The following is a 27,664-nucleotide window of genomic DNA, read 5'->3' as shown; positions in this document are numbered from 1 at the left end:
TAGTGTTGCAGTGGTCTAAAAACACGACTCCCTGTCTTTGTCTGTCGCCTCCTTTCCAGCTGAGATGAGGAAATGTCTTCAGGGAGGAGGCACAGATCTGTTGTATTTGCTGTTCTTCTCACATTCTCCTGCTTTCCTCTTCCCTCCTTTATTTTGTTTAGTAAACTTTGTAAAGCAGACATATTGAGAGCATCACTCCAGACCAAATGTCATCCATGAAAAGCAGATTCTCTGAGCGTAATAAGAAAGGACTCAGACATGAGACAGGAATCGATGCGAGCTGTCTGAGTTCGCGTTCAAATCAAACAACCGGCTCACTCAGAGAGAGATAAACTTCTAAACCAGTTCAAAGCAGAACTCTGATTCCTCTGGATGTGATCCCCCGTCAGTCGGCCCCCCGCTGATAACCTTTAATACAGCGCAGGCATCCATCCATCACTAATGCTCTGTGGTGTCCTGATGCAGCTACAAGCATTACTCACTTTAACACTTCCACAGATACGAGCAGCCACTATGTCCACTGCAGCAAGTCACAGCCGATCCTCTGCGTCCAGCTCCGGCTTAGAGAGATATGGATGTGAATTATTTATGCACCTGGAGTCAAGCTGTTTCTGAAGACGTGCAGCTCCAGGGGAAAAGCTTGGCGGTGGGGAACGTGTCAGCAATAAAACACAACATAAAGATAATAGAAGTGCATGGGAGTGTTTTTTTAATTAAGTTTTTGGGCTGAGATGGACGAGACACAAACTGCAGTTCCTTGAGAGGCCACATAAGGGCTGAAGCTCCAACCTTTACTGGAGATCAGCCTCTTTAGGTTCAAGTCTGGATGCAAGGCTCACAACCAATGTGAGGCCTCCTCCTGATCCCTCAGAGCTCGCCCCCGCTCCACAAACTGATCTCTGCGCTCTTATTTTGACTTCACTCGACACCAGGCTGAACGTCAAGCTGTGAGACACACAGAGAAACTGATGTTGGACAACATTGCCGTATCTCTTTCTATATATATAAATACATTTATATATAGTTCTCTTTTCCCAGAGCTGTGAGCGGCTGGTGTTCTGTGAGAGAAACAGGATCCCCAGGAGGTCGCTGCATGCTCCCGTACTAGTCCACATCCCTGCAGCTGGTCTTTACTTCAACAACACTTGCTTTAAAATCCTCCAGAGCTACAGTTTGAGGCGGAGGAAGAGGGTTTCAGGTGTTCAGAGTTTCTTTTTTGGGTGATTTAATTAAGTTATTTCAACTTATCACTCACAGCTCACCTCCATAACTGATCCATAAGCTGAGGTTAGAGCGCCTCAGGAATCCTGATCACTGTTTTCATCACATCAGAAATGAATGAAACACTTTATTGATCCTCTCTTCTGTTGGCGTCTCACCAACTAAGAGTGCGAGCGTCCTCCTCAAGGACACTTCAGTCGTGTTAAACTTTTTCACACCAACAAAGTGATCCTCAGATTTTCAAACTTTGACATGAAATAAACTTCAAATCGGCGTGAGTGAAGAGGCGTCCGAGGCCAAACTCCAAGCTACTTTGATCTGTTATTTCAAGGCTATTCAAGATTTGTCTTTACACACACACTCTCACCATAGCGTGCCATGCAGCACAAAGCTCCCCCTCATTGATGAATCAAACACCTTCCATAAAGCCTCCGAGCCAAACCGTCTAATCCCCACTACAGCTGGTGAAGCTCAAGGTGCCAGGAGGTTCGCCTTAATGCGTGTCTGCTTTAATGATCTCTGCCCCACTGCCCTCAATCCGTCAATCACACCTGAGAGGGAAGGAGTTTGAGGAAGTTTCTCTGCTGCTGAAAGTCGAATATCCTCGGTTTATTCAGGTTTGATGTGATGCAGGGATTTAGGTGTCTGAGTCTAAAAATACGGCTGTCATTCAGACAAACTGGGGTACCAGAGAAATACGAGTATTCAGGGTTTCAGCAAGTTTAGTGCAGCGGATAGACTCCATGTTGGTTTGATTACATCCATTTAAACTCCACTTATTACCCTACAACTAGTCATGTGAGGATGTTCAATCGTTTAGAGTGCACACATCCTTAATCTAGTCACAAGTTTAAGTATTGCATGAATCTGTGTCCTGCAAATGTTACTGCAAATTATCCACAACTAGAATTTTGCAAAGACTCAGGAATGAGGCATTCGGTCAACCACAAGTCTTCTGACCCAGGACTCTGCTTTTAGATTTCTTTGTGCAATAAATACTTCATACTTGACCAAAATCAGCATCTTAGGAGGAGGAGACGTGGAGGAGGAAGATGTGGTTTGAATTTAAATGGAAGGTTAAATTTGGACTTTTATGCTGCGTGCAAACGAAAAATCAAAGAATAGTCTGACAGGCAAACTACAATGCAGGAAGGAACAACCAATCACAGCTCAGTAGAGCAGGATAAGGAGGAAGTACAGCACCAAGAGTATCGAGATCTTAGTGTTGTTGGAGTAGAAGTCTGAAGATCACCACAGCAAGTTAGATATGGTCAGAATGTGACGCCAATCCTTGAGATTGTGCAGGAATATTTCAAAGTTGATGAACTAACAAAGTTTGAGCTTCTACTAAGAGATCATAAAGACTCTGTAGCTTAAGGAGGACTGCATGTCTCTGTGCAGTAGTATGAGCATCTCTCCAGGTGCTTCCTCATCATGTTTAACTCCTGCACAGCACAGCCGATAAAACCCTCCACGTCTCCTGACCCTACAAACACAATTAACCCCACACTTTCTGCCCGGTCTCCCAGTCTGCCGTCTCCTCTCTGGCTTACGGCAGATTATCAGCAGCAGCAGAAGGAGGCTGTGGCCCTCAGTGTGGCTATCGTACGTCCTTAAACAGATTAACCTGTCACTGCTGGTCACATGACCGAGGCCCAAGCCTTTTAAAGCTGCATCTGGAGCGCCGAGGGGTGTCCTTCTGTCAACCCAAATATTTACTCACAGGAGGGGAGGTTTCATGAGAGGAATGCTCGACACCTGTTGCTCCGGTTCACGTTATTGTGGTCTGTGAGTTCTAATTTAGAGATCAGTTATTCCTCACTTTGTTATTAGAATGTTTCTTTTGTTAGTTGTTCAGAGAAAAGACCTCAGAGTTCATCTATAAGTGACCTCTCGGCTCTTGATGTAGCCATAAACGCCACTTTCTCTATTCATAACCGTAATGCGCAGTGACGATCTTTGAGAGCCTCGCTAATCCTTTTTCCGGCTAACGCCACTTTTACTCTGCGTGTATGTGGCGGTCAGCATTCCACCGCATACCAACACATCATCAAAATACGGAGGCCTTCACGGGACAATCCTGTGGGAGCATGTGCTAATAGCTTTACCATTTTTTAAACTCTAAAGGTCGCAGTTTCACTGTTAAAAACGCTTCATTGATGTGACATTCTCCCTCTCCTGCTTCTGTGAATCCACGTCCAAACTGAGACAAGTCCAGGCCTTGTAACCTGACCCCCCCTCTCTCCCTCTCCTCCCCCCTCGCTCTCAGATACTGTATGACACTGCTGCAGCCTCTCATGGACACGCTGCCCTTTGGAAATTCCCTCGCTGCAACCAATACGCCCTACGCTGCAAGACCAGCGTCCGAGTATCAGTGCACAGGAGACGGATGAATTATCACCGCAGCTTTGATGTGGTGGGCAAATCCACCACCGGGGCCGTATCGTGTTTAACCACGGTCAGCAGAGTGATCTGTTGTAACTCTCCAAAACATGCATCCCTTTCAGACTAAATACACAGAACCATGCACAGCCCTCTGAATGAATTCAACTCCATTAAAGTAAATGCAATCTGCATAGATTAAATGGAGCTCCTGATGCCTCTTAAAGGTTCAGGTAGTCTCTATCTACTCGCCTCTAATCTCTATATCTGTCTAATTAGCAGAAACCTCGCAGGAAAGCTGCCACAACGCAGATTACACCTCGCTCACTAAGTGTCCCGTTAATCCACTCAAGATAGCTGCACTGTGAAGCTATTGTTCCCAACCAAGACTGTGGAAAAGTTGTGGAAATGTGATTGAAACTATGAGGATTATGACATTTATTGGCAGGTAGTCCACAAAGCTGACAAACCCAAACACACAGAGATGCAACCTGATGAATGTTGCATAAAAATGGGGAACATAATCTCACATATTGCACTCAAGTTCTGCAGGGAGTCTATTCTTTCCCTCTTTGCATCTGCTAATATTTTAATCTTGACATGTATCCAATAATTCTCCAGATGACACTAACACAGAGAGATGCATCCTTCTCCAGTTTGCCTCCAGAATCAAATTCATGAATATTCTCTCAGAAAATGCAGAAAAAGTTTTTCACAGAATGCATAATTAATGAGAACTGTGCAGCCTTATTTAATCTCTGACGGTGACTTATTCCAGAGAGCACTCTAAACATTTAGCATGACTCATGTTGCATTAGCCGAGGCTTTCTTGCACTGTTTGATTTGGACGTCCTCCAGACCCCGAAATGCTGACGAAAGCCCAACGCAGTGCGATGCAACCTCATTTTCCTTCACAATAAAAGGGATGAATATCAGCTCTGTCAGGGTTTGAGCGTGCACACACACACACAAACACACACACACACACACACAGCACCACAGCCTCCCAGTCTTACCTCTTGCAGCGAATCTTCAGCCCTCTGTGCTGCTGTGCCTCTGCAGTGCCACTGGCTGTGCTTTTCAGCCCCGCCGCCTCAGACGAAGCGTTATCCTCAGAGTGAATATTTGCTCTGCTTCCCCCCTTTTTTTCCTCTTCTCCTCCTCTGTCGCGTCCTCAGCTGGCCCCCTCGTACAATCCAGGTGGTCTGATAGGTGGGAGAGAAGAAAGGAGCGACTTCCTGACAGACTGAGGGAGCTGATGTGTGTATGTGGTGTGTGATGATGTCTGAAGCTGGGGACTGTAAAGACAGACTGTGTGTGTGCGTGTATGCGTGTGTGTGAGTGTGTGTGTGTGAGAAAGAGAGAGCAGAGGGGGGAGAGAGACACGACCTGCCATGCAGCAGATATCAGCCCTGTTGCAGTTAAATTTAAACCACCCTCCCTTCTGACACCTTGAGCCTCCCTCTCTCTCTCTCTCCCTCCCTCTCTCTCTCTCTCTTACACACACACACACACACACACACACACACATACACACACACAAACACATCACCATATGGCCCTTGACAGAAGACTGAGCCCTTGGGAGTCTGTCCCTGTCCCTGAGAAGAGACGGAGTGATGGGGGTGGGGGGTCTCATGGTCAATATTTAGACAAGAAACTGATTGAAAAACGGCAACAGAGCTGCCACACTGTGCATCCTTTAATCTCTCTATCTGACCGTTTGAAGTCATACTCAAGTAATAATCCAAATATCTGACACTTATGCATCTTATCTACTTTGATAACACAGTGTGAGTTATGATACTTTCAAATTTAATGCAGGAAACCAGATGTAATCTCCTTTTTCATTCCCTGAAGTCTTCTTTATGGTCCAAACTTGGTGCCTACATTACCCACAATGCATTTGATTGACTCCTTTAACATTATCTGAGTCACATAAACATTTAGAAATGTAAAGGCTGAAAATTGGTGCACAAAAAGCAGAAATATAGTCATTTGTCTCCCTTGCATTCACAACGACGCCTACATTTCATCAATGAATCGGATGACATCACTCGAGGCAGTCTGTCAGGTGTGTGTCTTCATTCAGGAAATCATGGGCAGTGTTTTCCTCACATGAATGACTTTAACTTCAATTCCACGACTTGATTTGCAGGATTTTCTGTGACTTCTCTGCAGACACTCTTAAAGTAAACCTGCAGAATCCTCCTAAACTGGTGCATTGCTCCTTTAACAGCAGCCGATCGATACTCACTCACCTTGGCGTGAGGTGAGATCGCTCTAAAAATAGAAACCTGACACTTTAAGTGCCGGCTGCCCGTCTGCTGGTCTGCTCCGATATCTGGGTTCTGATTCAGTCTGAGGGTCACAGACGCGTGAGTCACCGTCAGACGTCAGAGCTTTAATGGAATTACGGTAATTGTTCGGCTGCAGCCGGGCGAAATGAACTCTGCTTGAAGGTTTCCCCCCAGTCAGACTGAGGCAACACAATCAGGACTGACCCGTGTGTGTGTGTGTGAATGAGTGTTGACCTGAGTTACGTCAGGAGTCAGCCGGTGTCCTCCAGCTGTCGGTGGTTCCTCTGATCCACGCGCTCTTTTCTTCACCTTCACTCACTCAGGTGTGTGCTCATGTATGTGGGGCATATACAGCTTCTACTATGATCTCTTATTCATCATTTCATGTTGCCTCAGGCGAACACTCATAATTAAACACTCAGTGATGAACTTCTCTGTGAATCTCTCAGAAACGAGTCAATAACCTCCAGAGAAGTCGTCGTATCGCTCCCTGAGGGCGAAGTTAACCTCTTTTAAAGTTGTATTTTGTCTGATGAGCGTTTCAGTCCTGTAACACGGCGAGTACGGGAGGTGACTCAGCTGTTCTGACTTAAATAGGGCGCACACAAATGCAAAAACTGGCCCTAAAGTGAAAAAACTGTTCCAAAATCTGTAACCGTACGCCTGGAAGAGATCACACCGATCCACAGAGGGAGGAGAGTGTGCAGGCTTTTGTTCTGACACCTTCACTCCTGGCACTCAGCCTCACATAGTTGTCAATCCCTGTTATATATGTTGTCGTCCTGCAGTGATTATAGGCTGCACTGCTCCTGAAGTGTATCCATTACAGCAGCCACACTAGATTCAGGATTTGATGTACATTTCTTGCATTTTCCCACATTAGGAGTGGATTCTCACAAAGATAGAAAGCCTCTCGCGCTGTTTTTCTCGCTCGCAGTAAAGCTCCTCAGATGAAGAACTGCTGGAGTCGTGGAGGAGGGCTCTTATGGAGTTGAAGAGTTTCTTTATCAGGAGAGAAACGCTCTCCAGGCCGTGAATAACAAGGATTGTGTAAAGTGTTGGGATTACATCGAGCGTTTAGGGTTTTAACGTCTGATCTGAGTTTTTATTCCCACTCTGTGAATCAATGCAACACCAGAAACACTTCGTGTGATTCCCTTAAGAGCGTGCTGCAGACAAACCAGCAATTAAGGAGACATATAGAGGAGTTTAAGAGCTGCTTTCATCATAGACGGCACATTACATGCAGACTAGTGTGGATGAGGAGCTGATATATGAGTATCAGACTTACACTAAGCGTGCATACAAATGTTGTGTCGTGTTTTCAGCAGAAATAATCCCTTAAATGTGTCTCTCTCTTACATCTGCAGGGAAGGTGTGGTCTGCAGGAGAGGATACATGCTGTGCTGGTACATATATCTGCAGCCTGCTCCAGTTTGTTATTGTTGTTTGACTCAGTGCAGCTCATATGTGTAGACACGTGTTTGTTTTGGAGAAGACATCCCTCACATCACTCTTTTTTTCTCACCAAAATCAAACTCCTGTGACGAGTGTTTTGATCTGCAAAGACATCTGCACACATACAGCATCTTAATCGGTTGAACATGCACCAAACACATCGTCACGTCTGGAGATCTCACTGTGCATGTCCCTGCAGAGGCATGCGGTAACGTTAGACCGGTCACTACTCACAAACATCTCAAAATGAACCTCACTGACAGCTCTGAGAGCGGCACGACAGAGAAGTGCAGGCCTAGAAGTTTCCAACTAACCGACTCTCATCACTGTGAGAGTGTGTGTAAGGTCCGGACGTGGAAACTGCACGTGTGTACACATGCATGTGTGCTCTGGGTGTCCTGTAGCTTCATCCTCTCTGATTAAACTCCATATAAGGTCGTCTGTTTTCTTTGAGGGTCTATTGATTGGAAAAGGTTGTCAGATTTGTGCATTAATTCATGTCTTTTGTTTTTCTGCACAGTTTGGACTCCTCCTGTCACATCAGAGCACCGTCTCCATCCTCTCCCCTCCACGTTCTCCCCTCACAGGCAGCAGGGCGCCGTTACACCAGTCCCTTTACGACCCGCCCGCTTTGCCTGTTCAATACGCTACATGTCAGAGCAGCTGTAAATGGCCTTTTTGAGACACTTCTCTCTGCAGCAGAGAGCTTTTACAGGACGCAGGGGCGGCTGTGGGTTTGTTTGGTGTCACTGAACGTGTGTGCAGGCTTTTAGAGAGCGAGCGTGATGGACTTAACGACACCTGGGAGGCTTTTAATGACAATGAAAGAGTTTCTGTGGGCTTTGATTGAAAGGAGAAAGTCCTGTGAAGCTTTCTGCATCTCCTCCCTACGTGTGATCAGACACATGGGAGAAAGAGAAACTTACACCTCAGAGGAATCGTCGGTATGAAGAAGACGAGATGTGGTGTTAAACTTCTGATTTTATTGAGGAGTGATTTGTCACCTGCGATGTAAAACCCATGCAAACGTTTTCCACTCCGCGAGGCCGAGCCAGCGTCATAAAGCACCGATTTATCACGCAGAAAGACACACTCCCTGACCTCTTCCTCCTTCCTCTCCCCGCTCGGCATCATGGGAGCGGGCGGTTTAAAAACAGAGGTATTTACGACTCAGCACTCCGCTCTAGAGTTCCTGGAGCTCCACAAACATGTGGGACTGGCAGGGTGACACCCGCGGCTCAGGTTAAAGATAGACCGGGTCTCTGTTGGCTATCTGGCTATTTTGTATCAGGGTCCATCTGTCTGTCTGCACACCTGCCTGTCTGTCTATGCAGGGCACTGTGAAACTTTATGACCTGAGTATGACTATAATAAAGAAATAATCACACACATGAAGGTTTACTGAGCTGGATTACACGATCACTTCGGATATGTCAAGCTTAAATAAAGGAGGATGAGGAGTGCAGTGTCTAAAGTCAGAGAAAGAGAATCATCTTCACGTTTGTTTTCATGTTGTGAGAGTTTTACTGTCCTGTTAAACCCAGAGGTGTGTTCAGAGGGTGACAAAGACCCCCCTGTAATCTGATTGGCTGCTCCAGGTACCTCCCTAAAATCCTAAACCATAATTAACTACCTTTAGAGGTTCAAATGATGTCAAAACCAACTATTAAGCCTTGTTTTTAAAGGCAGCTTGTAGCTTTTCTTGCATTTAAACATGTCAGATGTTCTTTTGTTCATACTTGAAGTTTTATATCTCGTGTGTGACAGAGGAAAGGTGTGTCAGAGAGGAATCAGACCATCAAGAGTTGAATTATTGACAATGTTTGGGCTCCATAGTGTTCCCAGTAAATGTTAAAAGATGATTTTGGTATATAAATCATCTGTTTAATCATTGAATGTGAGTATTTGAAGTAGATGTGATCAGTGGAGACAGAAAGGTGAATGAAATATATGTTTATCTGCATGATTCAGTGTGTAGAAAGTCTGGAAGAAGCATGGTGGTCTGCTGAAAGGATGGTCTGTGATCCAGTATCTGTTGTAGATTTTAAAAACTGATGCCCTGTATGAGCTGCAAGAGAGACACTCAGTGTAAAAGTTAATCTGCATGTGATCTCCATCCTGTCCTCTGAAACACAAGCCTCTCTCTCCATCTAGTGGGCAAAAAAGTGTAACTACAGTTTCTGAGCCACAGGTGAAAATGATGCAGGTAATTGACTTCCTGTTGATCAGAGAGGAGAGAGTGTGGAGGAAAGACACAGCAGGAGCTAGAAGCCACTGTTCTGCAAGCCGTGACAATGACAGAGAGGTATTTAGAAAGTCGCAGAGAGAGCGGGTACACGGGGAACTTTATCCCGTGTGGTCGACAGCTCCAGAGGACTCCTCCTCCTGGGACAGATGTGAAGAGACACTTGGATTTTTGTGATGAGCATGACAGTGAGGTTTTCGAGGAGCAGCAGCAGCAGAGAGTACAGGTGTGTGTGTGTGTGTGGAGATATGTTCACTCTGCAGGTGATTTATGCTGTGATCACATCTGTTATTGTCCTGATTAACAGGCGAGCTCAAGAAATGAAGATGAGAGCGAGCAGAGTCTGACGTCTGAGCTCAACACCTTTGTGACTAAATCAGGTGGGACGTCTGCTTTCTTCTTTTACCTTAAACCTCAAGTAAATCAGGTTTTCTTTGACTGATCAAAACATGGATTTAATCAATACTGCACCCTCAGAACAAGACGACCCTGACTCCATGCTGAAAGGGATGAAGGACTACCAGCTGACGCAGAGCGACCTGGACTTCATCAGGAAGATGAAGGAAGAGAAGCTCATCAAGAAGCTTCAGGTGATGCTTCTTTCAGAGATGTTGTTTACGTTCTGTTGATTGCAATCATTGTTGTTTAGTTTAAGATGCTGCAGCATGATTTGTGCATCCGCAGGGTGATCTGGAGGAGACGCAGAAGTCGTTAAAGACGGAAATGATGGAGTTTGAGTTGGCATGTGCTACGAGGGGGAAAGCACGGGCTGAATTGAAGAAGGTGAGTCGAGGATAGACGATGTTTAACCTCCTCCTGAGGCTCTTTAACTGATGCAAGGGGAAGTCTACTGAAGCACAAAGCAGAGGTGCATTCACACATTTCTTTTCTTCAGATATTGACCTGTTTTCCACGTTATGTTGGAAGAACAGAGCTTGTTTTTTGTTCTTACTTCCCATTATCAAGAAAAGCAAGTTCTGTTGTTCTGAGATGATGAGAAAAATAAGTCTTGGTCTTAGATCTTGTGAAAAGAATCAAATATTAGCTTGATATTAATTACCTTAAGATACTTCCATACAATTCTGACCTTTTACCATTTAAATAACTCTGACTTACAGCATCTTTACCTGCAGTTATATCGACCCTGAAACATCCTCCTCTCTCTCTCTCTTACTTTAAGACAAAGGATCCTTATGATCCTCTCCTCTGGCATTTACAATCTGTTTCTCTTCCTCAGTTCCCCTCCTGTGAAGACCTCACCGAGTGGATGAAGGCGGTCCTCAGTACCACGTCGCCGTTATCAGATTTAACAGACTTAGACGCAAAGTCTCTCCTCGGCATGCTGACGGGAGAAGACGTCCACAGAGCGGTGGACGAGAAGAGGAGTGAGCTCACTCGGATGGAGAAGACGGTGGCAAAGAAGTAAGATGTGAACTATCTTAGATTAAAAGAAACATCCTGTGGAGGTACAGACGGATGTGTAGTCTCTCTCAAACACTGAACTCATTGTCATGAATAATAAGTGATACTAACATGGATCCTCTGCACACAGGAAGAAGAGAGAGGCGAGAGAGCGAGGGCAGCTGGAGAAGCAGATGGCCAGTGAACAGGTGAAAGAAGCTCCAGCTTAACGCTTGTTTCTGGCGCCCCCCTGTGGACAAAGCGGGACATTTCCCTTCCTCTTTGCACATCCTGATTTGAGCATCTTCTTTTAGACAAAGCCTCTCACCCTGCTGTCTTAATAATCAGAGATACCACAGCTTATTTAAAAGGCAGTTTGTTCACAGATCAGGTCATCATTGTTTATCCTTTCCTTTGTTTTCAGCTGAAGATTCAGAGTCAGATGAGCCAGTTATGTTCCCTGAAATCTGAGCTTGCACAACAAGAGGTGAGAATCTGATTTGTTTGTACATAACTGTCCCCCAATTAGGGTTTTCACAACAAGCTGCGTGGGCTAAAACTGAGCAATTTGAAGGATTTATTAAACTCTTAACGATCTAAACGCTCTCACAGGAAGCCTGTAAAGCTCTCCAAATGCAGATCAGCACCCAAGACACCAAAGTGGAAGCAGAAGAAGTGAAAACCTCGGAGGAACCACAGGCCACCAAGGCGAGGAGTCGAGGGAAGGAAAAGAAGAAGGCTGGTAGATCTGTGGAGACGTTACAGCACGCGACAAACCAAAGGAAAGCATCGAGAAGCAAAGAGGCGGAGAGTCAGAGCGAGGGGCCGACCAGCAGACGACCAGCAGCTGCAGAGAAGGAGGAGGAACTCAACACTGGTCCAAGGAGATCCAAGAGGATCGCCAGCAGGAGCTGAGACGGTGTGACCGTTTGATGGTTGATTAGCTCTGGAATGCTTCATCAGTCCAGACTCAAGTCTCTCATTAACTCTCTGAGACCTCGTCATAAGACTTCAGTGATCCTGCAGCAAATATGTTTTTGTTTTTTTTATCTTTTGATGAATCAGTTTTTATTGTTTATGTGATATTAAATGTGAACTTCACTAAACTGGATGATTTCAAAATGTACTGTTCGGGTTTGTTCTGTTTCCTCAAAGAATTAAAGACAATCCCAGTCGGGAGGTCAGAGGTCACGGTGAGGTCCAAACCCTTCAGACAGTGTGGATTAAATGTGATGTGTGACTCTTTGAACATGTTAAACTGTGATGTTTACATTTGAGATGAGTGAATTGAATTAGGGATAGTTAATGCTGTGATTTTTCCTCACACTGTCACATCTGGACATGACTCAATCTCCCCCCGGGACCCTCCTGGACCCTCCTGCACTGTAAGACATTGTTAATCTTACAGTAACTCCAACTCAATCCATCAAACACAGAATGAAAACCTCCCTGAGCTGCTCGTCCGGGAGGAACCTGCGCTGACAGTTGGACTGCTTGGAGGCGCCTTCTTGAGTTACAAATTAAGTTTGAGCTGACGGTCAGATTCGTCCATCAGCTGCCAGGATTCAGGAAAGCCTTGACATCCTAAGCTTCATCTCTCTGTTCCACTATTCCACCTCCGGTCTCGATCCTTGACTCGCTCCTGCCGTCTGGGAGGCTCCATTTCAAGATGACTCTAATCCCAAGAATCTGACGACGGATTTCCCCTCAGAGCTGTGCGCACATGCATCCCGTAATTGTTGAGATATTTGTGTGATGGTCAAGCAGGACGATCCGGCCAAGACCAAAGTAATGCAAGCACAGGGTGGGAATCACGGATCTGTATCCTGCTATAACATTTAATAGTTTTGTATCAGACTTCTCTCATTGTGAACACTGATTTTATTCTGCATGTTTTCAGGTTTCTCTCCTCGTGTTTCGTTGCCAAACCTGGAACCCTGAACCACTCTTCAGAACCGAGGCATGGGAACGCTCCCTCAAACTCCTCAATCTCAGAAATCAGATCTTGTTTACGGTAGGAGTCCAAGCAGACAGCTGGGATCCAGGCCCGGGGAATTGTGGGCCGTGGATTAAATACAAATTGCTTGTGTCTTTTGCCCTTCCCTTTCTCTGAACCACCTTTCACTCTTTCTACTTTCACACAGTCACTGCTGCAATCCGTTCAGAGGACTAAAGGCATGACAGTTTCCAACTTGAGCATGTCGTGGTGACAGGATGCAAGAAAGTAGCCAAGTATGAAGCAAGACCTCCATGGTAACTATCAGGATAAACGTAAAACAATGACTTCACTGGGAGGCCATAGAAGCAGAGGAAAGGATTCTTTTGGGGTGTCTGTCTGTCTTTGGAGGATGATCAGAGATGTGAGCTGTAGGCTGCATCTTCCATAAACCCCCAAAGGCTGCAAGTTGATTCTGTATTATTTAATTAACATCAAGAGATTCCTCAACAAGCACCAAAACTTCCAATAAGTCTGCAGAGATGCTTCTGTGTCACCACTGGAGGGCAGCGCTAATCTCACATTCATAGACTGTATAAAAGCAGCATTCTGTGTATGATAAATGCACGTCACTTGCTCACATTGCACACATCTCTGCAGAGGTCATATTCCTCTCGGCCTTGTCCCGGTGCTTTAACTGAATTGATGTTTTCTGGGTGGTCTGGGTTTATCAGGAGTCGAGCTCACACAAAGTAAAAGAAGAATAGTTCATGCACATCTGTTAAAACACTTGTGTTGTGGTCCTGCTGCAGAATGCCTTTAGTGTGACAAAGTTCCTCAGCTTCAGACTGTTTGCATGTCGTCCTGGAACCATCTGTCGTCCCCCTGTAACGCTTCTCTCTCTGTTTAGCTTGGACCCGCAGCGTCCCTGTCCCCCCTGCCAAGGAAAACTCTGTAAACGTGTGTTAGCGAGAGCCGAGGAGGTGAGGCCCTGTGACACATGGAGGAGCTGCTCATGCCAGGTCTGCGTCCAAAACCTCAGCGTGGAGGCAGAGTGTGAATCCTGCCACTTAGTACAAAATTGAGCGAGCACTTCACAAGGAGGATGTTCCTTTTTAATGTGGTTTGGAAACACCGAAGATCACCACAGACACGAAAGAGCTTTAGTTTAATCATCAGAGAGAAACCACATGGACTCTGAATAATGTGATTACCATCGGAAAAACGTCCAAATGCTTGATTAACACGGTTTTCAAATAAGATCCTTCCCCAGGCTGACACACTCAACTCAAACGCTCTCTTAGAAGCTTCATAAATACATGAAATGTCTGTTAAAGGAGGACACTGAAGGGACATTTGTTTTGATTAGTTTATTGTTAACCACAGTTGTCCTCTTCCTGTGAGCTCTACAGTCTTCATAATGAACAGTTTCTTTAAAGGGTTCTGGTGTAATGTAGATTACCAACTCAGTGGGCTGTCTGCAAGAACAGAGGACGATGAGACGAGCCTTCCAGTCCAAAGAATATGAATTCAAATCGATCCAGCTGGTTAGACTGTTGAAAATGAACAAACAAAGGCAACATAAATAATGAGGATAGTTATCATTCATTACATCAAATAAAATAATTATATATATACATCTATAAGGCCGGCTAATAAACAACACACCTTCAATAAAGGAAACTTGCAGATCAAATAAACAGGTTAAAGTGAAAGAGCCAAACCACCAAGATTAATACGCGTGGCACAGATGTCAATGAGTGTATCTTGGTGGTGCAGGGGTTAAGAAGACAGACTGACAGTCAGAAGGTTGAGGGTTCGATTCTTAACTGAGGCAAAGTGAATTTTAAAGTCCAACAGCCAAAGCACCATGACAAATACACCAGGAGCTCATGTTCACAAGTGTCAGTGTAGTGTAGGGGTTAAGAGGTTGGACTGGTAATCCTTAGGTCGTGGGTTCGATTCTTAACTGAGGTAAAGTGAATTTTAAAGTCCAACAGCCAAAGCACCATGACAAAATTACCCAGAGCTCATGTTCTCAAGTATCCAAGTGGTGCAGTGGTTAAGAGGCTGGACTGGCAGTCAGAAAGTCGTGGGTTCGATTCTTATCAGTGCCACGGTTAGTTTTAAAGTCCAACAGCCAAAGCACCATGACAAATATACCCAGAGCTCATGTTCTCAAGTATCCAAGTGGTGCAGTGGTTAAGAGGCTGGGCTGGCAGTCAGAAGGTCGTGGGTTCGATTCTCACCTCACCCGAGGTAAAGTCAATTTTAAAGTCCAACAGCCAAAAACACGACTATAAATACGTCCTGACCAAATTTGAAAGTTGAAGGTGACCCGTGGCGTAATGGAATTACAACTGCGCAGAAGGCTGGAGGGCGTTTGGAATTGCACAGCTTCGGACAGGGAGGTTCGAATCCCGCATATGCGGTGCCTTGTGGTGTAAGGGAATTACAACTGTACTGAAGACTCGAGGGCGTTAGGAAATGTACAGTTGGGGACAGTGCGATCCAATTCCGCATACGCGCTTGGTGCCATGGGGCATATGGGAACTACAACTGTGCAGAAGTCTCGAGGGCGTTAGGAATTGCAAAGTTGGAATTACACTTACGTAGTAACACGGGAGAGCCTGGCAAACTGAACCCTGGCGAGCCCAGGTACTGGGTGGGCCGTTGCCACCCAGTTTCTACAGCAAATAAAGTGGGGGGGTTATACCACAGAGTGTCAGCAGCAACAGGAATTTTGAAAGGTTAAAAAAAACCAACTAAATTATTATTATTATAATTTATATTATTATCATATTATAATTAATATTATATTATAATATATATTATTATATTATAATTTATATTATTATCATATTATAATTTATATTATATTATAATTTATATTATTACAAGAAATATTACTATTATAAATATAATAATTATTATAATAGAAATAATATTTATAATTTATATTAAAATAAATATAATCATAATTTATATTATTACTATAATAAATATTATTATAATTAATATAATTATAATTGATATTATTATTATTATAACAATATAACTATATATAAATTGTAATAAATATTATTATAATAACAATATATGTATATTAAAGAAAGTTGTAGCAAGCTGCTGACCGCAGGTCAGCAGCTTGCTACAACTTTCTTGCATCTTGCCTAAAGCAAGTTGCCGACCGAAGGTCGGCAACTTGCTTTGGGCAAGTTTCTTGCTTAAAGCAAGTTGCCGACCGAAGGTCGGCAACTTGCTTTTACTACTTTCTTGCAAGAAAGTAACTACTTTCTTGCAAGAAAGTAACTACTTTCTTGCAAGAAAGTAACTACTTTCTTGCAAGAAAGTAACTACTTTCTTGCAAGAAAGTAACTACTTTCTTGCAAGAAAGTAACTACTTTCTTGCAAGAAAGTAACTGCTTAAAGCAAGTTGCCGACCTTCGGTCGGCAACTTGCTTTAAGCAAGAAAGTTGCCCAAAGCAAGTTGCCGACCTTCGGTCGGCAACTTGCTTTAAGCAAGATGCAAGAAAGTTGTAGCAAGCTGCTGACCTGCGGTCAGCAGCTTGCTACAACTTTCTTTAATATACATATATTGTTATTATAATAATATTTATTACAATTTTAATATAGTTATATTGTTATAATAATAATATCAATTATAATTATATTTATTATAATATTATAATTATATTTATTATAGTAATAATATCAATTATAATTATATTTATTATAATATTATAATTATATTTATTATAGTAATAATATCAATTATAATTATATTTATTATAATATTATAATTATATTTATTATAGTAATAATATAAATTATGATTATATTTATTTTAATATAAATTATAAATATTATTTCTATTATAATAATTATTATATTTATAATAGTAATATTTCTTGTAATAATATAATATTAATTATAATATGATAATAATATAAATTATAATAATAATAATTTAGTTGGTTTTTTTTAACCTTTCAAAATTCCAGTTCCTGCTGACACTCTGTGGTATAACCCCCCCACTTTATTTGCTGTAGAAACTGGGTGGCAACGGCCCACCCAGTACCTGGGCTCGCCAGGGTTCAGTTTGCCAGGTTCTCCCGTGTTACTACGCAAGTGTAATTCCAACTTTGCAATTCCTAACGCCCTCGAGACTTCTGCACATTTGTAATTCCCATATGCCCCAAGGCACCAAGCGCGTATGTGGAATTGGATCGCACTGTCCCCAACTGTACATTTCCTAACGCCCTCGAGTCTTCAGTACAGTTGTAATTCCCTTACACCACAAGGCACCGCATATGCGGGATTCGAACCTCCCTCTCCGAAGCTGTGCAATTCCAAACGCCCTCCAGCCTTCTGCGCAGTTGTAATTCCATTACGCCACAGGGTCTCCTTCAACTTTCAAATTTGGTCAGGACGTATTTATAGTCGTGTTTCTGGCTGTTGGACTTTAAAATTGATTTTGCCTCGGGTGAGGTGAGAATCGAACCCACGACCTTCTGACTGCCAGCCCAGCCTCTTAACCACTGCACCACTTGGATACTTGAGAACATGAGCTCCGGGTATATTTGTCATGGTGCTTTGGCTGTTGGACTTTAAAACTAACCGTGGCACTGATAAGAATTGAACCCACAACCTTCTGACTGCCAGCCCAGCCTCTTAACCACTGCACCACTTGGATTCTTGAGAATATGAGCTCCGGGAGTATTTGTCATGGTGCTTTGGCTGTTGGACTTTAAAACTCACTATGGCACTGATAAGAATCGAACCCACAACCTTCTGACTGCCAGCCCAGCCTCTTAACCACTGCACCACTTGGATTCTTGAGAACATGAGCTCTGGGTATATTTGTCATGGTGCTTTGGCTGTTGGACTTTAAAACTCACTATGGCACTGATAAGAATCGAACCCACGACCTTCTGACTGCCAGTCCAGCCTCTTAACCCTTGCACTACACTGACACTTGTGAACATGAGCTCCGGGAGTATTTGTCATGGTGCTTTGGCTGTTGGACTTTAAAATTCACTTTGCCTAAGTTAAGAATCGAACCCATGACCTTCTGAATGCCAGTCCAGCCTCTTAACCCCTACACTACACTGACACCTGTGAACATGAGCTCCGGGAGTATTTGTCATGGTGCTTTTGTTGTTGTCCTTAAAATTCACTTTGCCTCAGTTAAGAATTGAACTCTCGATCTAAGGATTGCCAGTCCAGCCTCTTAACCCCTACACTACACTAACATACTTATGAAAATGAGATCCGGGTGGATTTGGCATCATTGTTTGGCTCTCGGATTTCAAAATTGAATTTGCTACTGATAAGGATCGAACCATCAATCTTGGGACTGCCAGTCTGTCCTCTTAACCCCTAACATTAAATCCTAATCTAAGTGTTCAGCCTCAATCTTATTGTTGAATGTGAAATCTGAAACCAATTGATCAACATTAAATCTATATTGTCAACCTGAATCTAATTGATCAACTTAAATCCAGAGGTTTAAACTAAACTGTTTAACATTAAATGATCAGCCTAAATCTTAGTGATCAATGTTATTCCAAATTTTAAATCTACTTGTTTAAAAGAAATGTGAAATCTAAGTGTTTAGCCTAAATCTTATTGATCAATGTCAAATGTTCAATCTGAATCAAATTTTTCGACATTAATAAAAAATGTCATTTACCTCTTGTGTCCTCCAATATGTAGACTTGCCTCATACCTCCCTTTGCCTTACACCTCCCTTTGCCTTACACCTACCTTTGCCTCATACCTCCCTTTGCCTTACACCTCCCTTTGCCTTACACCTCCCTTTGCCTCACACCTCCCTTTGCCTCACACCTCCCTTTGCCTCACACCTCCCTTTGCCTTACGCCTACCTTTGCCTTACACCTCCCTTTGCCTCACACCTCCCTTTGCCTCATACCTCCCTTTGCCTCACAGCTCCCTTTGCCTCACACCTCCCTTTGCCTCATACCTCCCTTTGCCTTACACCTCCCTTTGCCTCACACCTCCCTTTGCCTCATACCTCCCTTTGCCTTACACCTCCCTTTGCCTCATACCTCCCTTTGCCTCTATCTCCCTTTGCCTTACACCTCCCTTTGCCTCACACCTCCCTTTGCCTCATACCTCCCTTTGCCTCACACCTCCCTTTGCCTTACGCCTACCTTTGCCTTACACCTCCCTTTGCCTCACACCTCCCTTTGCCTCACACCTCCCTTTGCCTCATACCTCCCTTTGCCTCTATCTCCCTTTGCCTTACGCCTACCTTTGCCTCACACCTCCCTTTGCCTCATACCTCCCTTTGCCTCTATCTCCCTTTGCCTTACACCTCCCTTTGCCTCACACCTCCCTTTGCCTCATACCTCCCTTTGCCTCACACCTCCCTTTGCCTCATACCTCCCTTTGCCTCATACCTCCCTTTGCCTCATACCTCCATTTGCCTCATACCTCCCTTTGCCTTACACCTCCCTTTGCCTTACACCTCCCTTTGCCTCACACCTCCCTTTGCCTCATACCTCCCTTTGCCTCATACCTCCCTTTGCCTTACACCTCCCTTTGCCTTACACCTCCCTTTGCCTCACACCTCCCTTTGCCTTACACCTCCCTTTGCCTCTATCTCCCTTTGCCTTACACCTCCCTTTGCCTCTATCTCCCTTTGCCTCATACCTCCCTTTGCCTCACACCTCCCTTTGCCTCACACCTCCCTTTGCCTCACACCTCCCTTTGCCTCATACCTCCCTTTGCCTCACACCTCCCTTTGCCTCACACCTCCCTTTGCCTTACACCTCCCTTTGCCTCACACCTCCCTTTGCCTCTATCTCCCTTTGCCTCACACCTCCCTTTGCCTTACACCTCCCTTTGCCTTACACCTCCCTTTGCCTTACACCTCCCTTTGCCTCACACCTCCCTTTGCCTCACACCTCCCTTTGCCTCACACCTCCCTTTGCCTCTATCTCCCTTTGCCTCATACCTACCTTTGCCTTACACCTCCCTTTGCCTCTATCTCCCTTTGCCTCATACCTCCCTTTGCCTCACACCTCCCTTTGCCTCACACCTCCCTTTGCCTCTATCTCCCTTTGCCTCATACCTCCCTTTGCCTTACACCTCCCTTTGCCTTGTACCTCCCTTTGCCTTACACCTCCCTTTGCCTTACACCTCCCTTTGCCTTACACCTCCCTTTGCCTCTATCTCCCTTTGCCTCATACCTACCTTTGCCTTACACCTCCCTTTGCCTCACTCCTCCCTTTGCCTCACACCTCCCTTTGCCTCACACCTCCCTTTGCCTTACACCTCCCTTTGCCTTACACCTCCCTTTGCCTCTATCTCCCTTTGCCTCATACCTACCTTTGCCTTACACCTCCCTTTGCCTCACTCCTCCCTTTGCCTCACACCTCCCTTTGCCTCACACCTCCCTTTGCCTTACACCTCCCTTTGCCTCTATCTCCCTTTGCCTCATACCTACCTTTGCCTTACACCTACCTTTGCCTCACACCTCCCTTTGCCTCACACCTCCCTTTGCCTCACACCTCCCTTTGCCTTACACCTCCCTTTGCCTTACACCTCCCTTTGCCTCTATCTCACTTTGCCTCATACCTACCTTTGCCTTACACCTCCCTTTGCCTTACACCTCCCTTTGCCTTACACCTCCCTTTGCCTCATACCTCCCTTTGCCTCTATCTCCCTTTGCCTCATACCTCCCTTTGCCTCATACCTCCCTTTGCCTCATACCTCCCTTTGCCTCATACCTCCCTTTGCCTCATACCTCTCTTTGCCTCATACCTCCCTTTGCCTCACACCTCCCTTTGCCTTACGCCTACCTTTGCCTTACACCTTCCTTTGCCTCACACCTCCCTTTGCCTCATACCTCCCTTTGCCTCACACCTCCCTTTGCCTCATACCTCCCTTTGCCTCATACCTCCCTTTGCCTTACACCTCCCTTTGCCTCACACCTCCCTTTGCCTTACACCTCCCTTTGCCTCACACCTCCCTTTGCCTTACACCTCCCTTTGCCTTACACCTCCCTTTGCCTCTATCTCCCTTTGCCTCACACCTCCCTTTGCCTTACACCTCCCTTTGCCTCTATCTCCCTTTGCCTCATACCTCCCTTTGCCTCACACCTCCCTTTGCCTTACACCTCCCTTTGCCTCTATCTCCCTTTGCCTTACACCTCCCTTTGCCTTACACCTCCCTTTGCCTTACACCTCCCTTTGCCTCATACCTCCCTTTGCCTCACAACTCCCTTTGCCTCACACCTCCCTTTGCCTCTATCTCCCTTTGCCTCATACCTCCCTTTGCCTCACACCTACCTTTGCCTTACACCTCCCTTTGCCTTGTACCTCCCTTTGCCTCACACCTCCCTTTGCCTCTATCTCCCTTTGCCTCATACCTACCTTTGCCTTACACCTACCTTTGCCTTACACCTCCCTTTGCCTCACACCTCCCTTTGCCTTACACCTCCCTTTGCCTCTATCTCCCTTTGCCTCATACCTACCTTTGCCTTACACCTACCTTTGCCTTACACCTCCCTTTGCCTCACACCTACCTTTGCCTTACACCTCCCTTTGCCTTACACCTCCCTTTGCCTCACACCTCCCTTTGCCTTACACCTCCCTTTGCCTTACACCTCCCTTTGCCTCTATCTCCCTTTGCCTCATACCTACCTTTGCCTTACACCTCCCTTTGCCTCACACCTCCCTTTGCCTTACACCTCCCTTTGCCTCATACCTCCCTTTGCCTCTATCTCCCTTTGCCTCATACCTCCCTTTGCCTCACACCTCCCTTTGCCTTACGCCTACCTTTGCCGTACACCTCCCTTTGCCTCATACCTCCCTTTGCCTTACACCTCCCTTTGCCTCACACCTCCCTTTGCCTTACACCTCCCTTTGCCTCATACCTCCCTTTGCCTCTATCTCCCTTTGCCTCATACCTCCCTTTGCCTCACACCTCCCTTTGCCTTACGCCTACCTTTGCCGTACACCTCCCTTTGCCTCACACCTCCCTTTGCCTCAAACCTACCTTAGCCTTACACTCTGACTAGCCTCAAAGTCCGACTTGCTTTGGGTCCGACTGGATTTTTTTGGGGCTCCAACTTTTCCCTCAGAAGCAACGGCTGAATGGTGTTGAAGGCACTGGAGAAATCAAAAAACATGATCCTCATAGTGGCCCCAGCCGTGTCCAGGTGAGAGAGGGCTCTCTGGAGGAAGTAGACGACAGCGTCATCCACCCCGGTGCCAGGTCGGTAGGTGAACTGCAGCGGGTCAATCGATGGTCTTACCTGAGGTCTCAGGTGACCAAGGACCAGTCTCTCCAGGGTCTTCTCTGAAAGTGAGCAATACAATTCTTCTGAATGAATGACAGAATGAAAAGGTCATACCACAGTGTTGATGTATTAATCTGAACCTGCCGCATATAGGCTTGATGTCTGGCGGTGTAACTTTCAAAGACGGGGACTACAGATGATACTGTGAGAAAGACTGAGTCCAAACAGAGACGGAATAATAAGACCGCAGCCAGGACAGAAAAGGAAACGCCAGAGACTACTGTTGGTCTTCGCAGCGGGTCTCGGCCTCCTCAGAAGCTCGTCTCTGGACCCTGTTTGTCCAGCTTTGACGAACCGAGCACGTTCTCTCTTCGTTTGCCAGGAGAGAAAGTTTGTGTTGGCTCGATCGGGTCACATGCAGAGACATTACACACAGACTGTGTTGACTGAGAAAGAATTCGCTGCCTGAGAACCGACGATGGAGGTTTGTCCAAGTTTACTGACGCCAAATCCAAACAGTCACAAATTGTCTGAGAGTCTCAGTTACATGGAATCTGTTTACAGCAGCACTCAAAAAATAAAGTCATTCAGCTGAGTGTGTTTCACAGCATGTAGACTGACTGTGTGTCGTTTCAGACTTTATCTGCTATCTGCAGGTTACCACTTCACGTCTCTGTTCCCTGAGCCGGCTATAGACACTGAAACATGCTCGTCTAAGCAAAGAGTAATACTGTGGAAGCTATAACGACAAAACAACAACCTCTGAACCTCCCAGTCTGATGTCAAAGCTGGCTGCAGTGCGACTATGGTGAATCATCTTCTGCTTGAACATACTTCAGAGAGACCTCCAGTCTGCTCCGTGAGGTCGCAGCATGTGTGCAGCCAATCAGTGGACACATAGAGCGAGACATCACTCCCATTAAAAATCAACGAGGGCCCCTAACATGTCTGTCTGAACCTGAACGAGTAATAGATCCCACAAGTCCTCCATCTTTATCTTCTATGTTCACTATGTGGGCCCAGACTTTGGCCAGACTGCACCCCCAGATGAACAGACAATGACTCAGCGGCTTTTTAAAGCTGTGAGCAAGCACCTTATATTGATTAATTTGCTTCCCACCATCAAACACCGGGGGTTTTCCAGTCGTCCCCACAAATCTGGCGCCCGTTCCAAGGGCAGCGGAGGAATGAAATGCTAACCGAAGCGTTTGGCTCGAACCTGCAGCCAAATAAATAAAACATTGGAGAGGGAGGCTCTCCCAAAGCTGCGGTGTTCTCTCGTATATGTGCAGTAATCCTGACAGACAGAGGTGACCTTCACGTCCAAGGACGATGAAGTGTTCTCAGAGGCGGCGGCAGAGAGGGGGGGAGTAGTTTAAATCTGTGCATGTGCCATGGAAAGAGTTTCAGAGATGTATCTGAACACTCAGACTCTCAGAGGACAGTGGATTACAAGGGGGTGTCCAGAGGGGCGGCCAGGGGTGGCACTGCCCCCTCCTTTGAAATCTGATAAGCCAACCCAGAATCCTGAGCTATGACTCACTATGTAACTGTAACCTGCATTCTTCATGGATTAAACACTGCTGTCATGACTTCATGAGTGGAACTTGAAGGAGATCAGAATTGAGAACATCACATCCAGAGAGAGGATTAAACTGAGTCAGTTACATGAAGAATGGCGTGTTTTCACACTCCTTTAAATCTACTTACCGTCTCACCCAGTGACAATTACTTATAAAGGTTTTTTTGGCAGGCAGGTGTGTTCAGGTGTGTGTGTGTGCGTGTGTGTCAGGCTGCAGCCAGGCCGTGTGTGGGAGTCGAGGGTGTATTTGACGACTGACAGACTGCAGAGAAACTGAAAAAACAAATGTTTGAGGATCATATTTTACATTTTTCATCATGTGATTTCTCAGCTCTTGTGAACAAAAGCTCTATTGACAGAGAGGTTATGAGATTGGTGTATACACTGTGTGGGTTCTCTTAATGAAGCACAAACAACAGTCAGGACCCGTCTCCAACACACAGGCAGAGAGGTGAGGAGCTACGAGGAAGCCCACATCTGTCCTCCGCCTCTCATCTGGCGCAACTCCAGCAAGGAAGAGGGTCCAACCCCTCCAAGGATCATCCTGGCTCTCACACCCCTCCACCACGTTAAGGGGGTGAGCCATGCTGCATTGTGGGAAATGTAGGGAACACATCAATGCTGCCGTTGTCAGAAGAGGTCTGTGAGGGGGAAAGCAAAGGAATAAAAGTTAAAAACAACACTCCTGGAAACATTTTTCATCCCAAACTGATCAAATCTCAACAGAAATGTGAAACAACACAGCAGAACCAAACCTCATCTAACCATTAACTGCAGCCCAGCAACAAGCACTCAAGTCATTCATTATTCGTGGTCTGCTGAGCCCAGACGATTGCATCATACTTAGAAAAACATCCACACGTTCAGCAGGTTGACGTGTTTCCAGCTCAGTGTCACAAGAAAGAAAAAGAGAGCTCGCAGCACGGCGTGGAGGTGAGCTCCCCCTCCGAACAACGCTGCTGTTTCTGTCCTCCCTGCAGACTTAACGACCGCGGGAAATGTTGGTGAGGGCGGTTTGAGGCTAATGAGCCTTTTCCTGTGATATCACGTGGAACTGGGGCGCTTTGGTTCGCTCTGTAATTGGCCTGACTTCACCGAAGAAAAACACACGATGGGAAAATGAATAAACAGGATTCTGTTGCTCCTACGAGCCGAAGTAGCACGACCACTCTCATGTCTCCTGTTTTCTCAAGCATGCTAAACTGAACAGAGCTCCATCTTGCTCATGTTAATAACTGACCTCCTGATGTGTTCACATTTCTTAAAGCAAAGAGGAAGAGGACTTAAAGGAGCTGAATGACTTCTCCTGGAAACTTTTTCACCAAACCTGGTGCCTCTCTTTCTCTCTCACAGCCTCTGGGCTTAAAGGAGGAGAGGTAACCACAAACTCTCATCTCCTGAGCCGTTTGGTATCCCACTTCTCTGCCAAACTCTCAAACTTTCAACCAAACATGGAGAGGCACAAAGCAGGCACAGAGACAACCGGATTAGCAACCAGACAGAAAAATCCAGAGGTTGTCATGAGAGAGCAAACGGGCCGGTCAACGCGTCCAATAACTGTTCCCAGCTTGTTGAGGAAGTGCTGCAGACGTGTTGACTGATGCTTCTACCTTATTCGGCGGTGTGCATGTTGTGATTGGGAACCTATACGTTCCACAGTTCTGCCTCATCAAATCCGGGCCGCTAGCCTCATTTCCCCACAGCTGTACTCGGTATTTAGTTTGCATCCATTCCTCTAATGACATCACGTAACTACAGGCAGGACTCGCATCTGTTGACGGACCTTGTGGAGCCAACATTTTTTAAAAGGGCACTTCAAAACTGAGAAAAAGCAGATCCAGAATGAAATACAGAGCTCTGTTAGCCATTTTCTTCCCTGTTGTGTTGCACAGAAACACACATCTCACTTTCTATGTGACTTACATAGAAACAGACTAGTGGAAAGCTCTAATGTATCATGTTTCTGTTGAGGCAGGTGACCTAAAGAGGTGGCTACAGGAAATCCCTTCATATAAGTTTGATGTATGAACACTTGAATTTCCTCTGATGGAAGAAACTCCAGTGAGAGCTCTCTCTATTCTCTCCACTGTTCTCTTTTAAATGTGATCGCATCCCGGGGCCTGCGTGATGGATGAGGACGGAGGAGAAGTGAGGGTATGTTTTTGTAATCGACTCGTGGAGGATTGACCTCTAACTGCTTTGCAATAGTAGATTCTACTCAAGTGGAAGCGTCCTGCAATGAGAAATACAACGAAGGAGGAGGTGCAAGTGCAGTTCCACTTGTGTGCACTAGAGGGTGGTCCCAAAAGCAGAGGAATCTCCATTAACACCCATGTTAAACGCCCATTTTTATAGCTTTTAAATTAAACATTCAAATCATGATACCAAGGTTTCTCTTTTGTACACACTCATCTATTTTAAAGCTATTAAGACTAAGCATATATCTGCATAATTAGGGGCGTGGTCGACTTCAGTGACAGGCAGGTAAATTGGAGAACAGTGCATCCACCTCTCTCAACTTTCAGCTGCTAATCCCAACGTGAAAGAGTTAATAACAGAACAGGGGAAAGTAAGTAATTCGGGGGGTTTCTGCACTTTCCACATCTCTGCAACAGCATGGCCTCCAGATCTAAGCTGCAGGTTAATGACTACACGAACAGAGAGTCTGCATGCAGACGGGTATGAGCTCAGTGTTTCCAAGCAGCTGATTGCTTCAGGTCGGTCTTTCTTGCAGGTTGAAAAGGAGATAGAGTTTGAGGTGAAAGGAGGGACATACTGTGAGAAAGGGTAAGCCTTCTCTGTCCGTGTTGGATGCTAAATTACTTTTTAACAAGCACAAATTAGCTCAATGGGTTTCCACACATGAAGGTGACAGTGACACCAGCTCAGAGGGAAAGCTAAATGTTTTCTTTAACGGCAGGACGTGTCGAAGAACTAAAATAGCAACACAAACAAAAACACAAAGAATAACGTCTGAAATGTGAAGCAGCTGTGCCGAGTGTGAATTTTTCCCCTTTCGGCCCTCTGCTTATTACTTCCACACAGAGAAGAATTCGCCAAACAGCTCGATATTTGCACCATTTAACACCCAAAGCTCCAGGGAAGGATCACATCAGAAGGCAGGGCTGAGAGGACGTGCAAACCAGACTTCCCAGATTGGAGGTTTTTTCTTGTTTTTGTCAAATTGGGGCTTAAAAATGTTTGGGTGGGTTGCAAATATTTCAGCAATGCTTTCATGGGGAAAGTTAGGCATCAAAGTTTTCCTGTTACAATCCTTTATGAGGGATAAGTCTGAGGTTAGAGTGTTGTTAAAGCTTACAAGAGTTTAATTTGAGTTGATTATTTCACTGTGGGTTTTCTTAAGATGTCCCTCCACTGAAATATCCCTACAAACGTCGACCTAACTACCAGGAAATTTGGTGCTAATATTAATTTCCCCTTGATCCACTACATCTCCTACAAGTTCTTAAAGCATAAATGTCCCATCTTTGGATATGTGAACATCATTCCTCACCTTGCATTGTTCAATCCAAATCACCAGAACCTTTCCTAAGTGGACCCTGTGGTTGGATTGTTTTGTAGACTACTGTGTGAGTACTGTGGTAGTTACAGAAAACCCTCCTCTCAGCTAGATCTTGACCCCAGCCAAAACCAAAGTGAGACCCTGCCCTTAAATCTTTCTGCATGCAAAGAATGCGCCGGGACGTCCAAGACAAACGAGAATCTTCCTCCTCGTGATCTTCGATTGTGCAGCTGAACGAGCTTTGTTTTCGTCTCTTCTGACCTCTCATGCTGCAGACACACACAGCCCTAATAGCTGTTTCTCTCTCATACTGATCCACATTTTTTTGTTTTCCTCCCTCCGTCT

At 45.3% G+C, this 27,664-nt stretch overlaps 2 protein-coding genes and 1 long non-coding RNA gene across 4 annotated transcripts in view; 1 reads left to right on the top strand and 2 right to left on the bottom strand.

The window, feature by feature from the left end:
* The window catches only part of filip1l (filamin A interacting protein 1-like), a 46,987-nt gene extending 42,043 nt beyond the window's left edge, over positions 1-4,944 (bottom strand). Inside the window, exon 1 of the mRNA XM_034678004.1 lies at positions 4,620-4,944. The gene's annotated coding sequence lies outside the window, so the exon portion shown is untranslated. The remainder of the gene's footprint in view (positions 1-4,619) is intronic.
* LOC117808326 (epithelial cell-transforming sequence 2 oncogene-like) overlaps positions 1-8,752 on the top strand; it is a 62,049-nt gene extending 53,297 nt beyond the window's left edge. Inside the window, exon 22 of the mRNA XM_034678005.1 lies at positions 7,882-8,752. The gene's annotated coding sequence lies outside the window, so the exon portion shown is untranslated. The remainder of the gene's footprint in view (positions 1-7,881) is intronic.
* A 5,546-nt stretch (positions 8,753-14,298) lies between these two features.
* The window catches only part of LOC117808338, a 29,771-nt gene continuing 16,405 nt past the window's right edge, over positions 14,299-27,664 (bottom strand). Inside the window, exons 11-13 of one of the 2 annotated variants that reach the window (XR_004630226.1) lie at positions 22,230-24,437; positions 21,971-22,148; positions 14,299-14,496 (exon numbers count right to left, since the gene is read on the bottom strand). This is a non-coding gene — a long non-coding RNA (uncharacterized LOC117808338). Of the gene's footprint in view, positions 14,497-21,970; positions 24,438-27,664 lie in introns of both variants that reach the window. The other variant, XR_004630225.1, reaches the window with a different exon arrangement.

This window comes from Notolabrus celidotus, chromosome 24 (assembly GCF_009762535.1).
Source record: "Notolabrus celidotus isolate fNotCel1 chromosome 24, fNotCel1.pri, whole genome shotgun sequence".
In the NCBI taxonomy this organism is placed as follows: domain Eukaryota; kingdom Metazoa; phylum Chordata; class Actinopteri; order Labriformes; family Labridae; genus Notolabrus; species Notolabrus celidotus.
This window is presented reverse-complemented; position numbering and strand designations above follow the sequence as displayed.